A 380-nucleotide genomic window follows, 5' to 3' on the forward strand; every position below is an offset into this window, starting at 1 on the left:
ATAGATCAGAAACTTTATGAATATTTCGTGACTCCTCGCGGGAGAATCACACATTGGCAGAAAAGAAGAAAACAGAGCCAATCAGGCTAGTGGCCGTTCTCATGCTTCTTTCTGATCGGGTGTATATCAGTTGGACACAGGCCAATCACAAGTCGCTGTTCCAAGGGACCCTACAAAAGTCTCTAATCACACGGTGCTGTGATTGGTTGTGTCCAAATGCACCGTGTCCAAGTGCACCGCTCCCTTTCTGATCGAGGTCATAGCACCCATGAGGTAAAAGTGAAGACCGCTAACCGTAAGTCTTCCGTACATGAAAAGTAGACTCGGTGACCCAAGAATAACTGAAGTACAATGACATTATTGCCCATTTTCAGTCATTT

This window comes from Odontomachus brunneus, unplaced genomic scaffold (genome assembly GCF_010583005.1).
Source record: "Odontomachus brunneus isolate Ranch 3 - 2012 unplaced genomic scaffold, Obru_v1 Obru_scaffold_026, whole genome shotgun sequence".
Lineage (NCBI taxonomy): Eukaryota > Metazoa > Arthropoda > Insecta > Hymenoptera > Formicidae > Odontomachus > Odontomachus brunneus.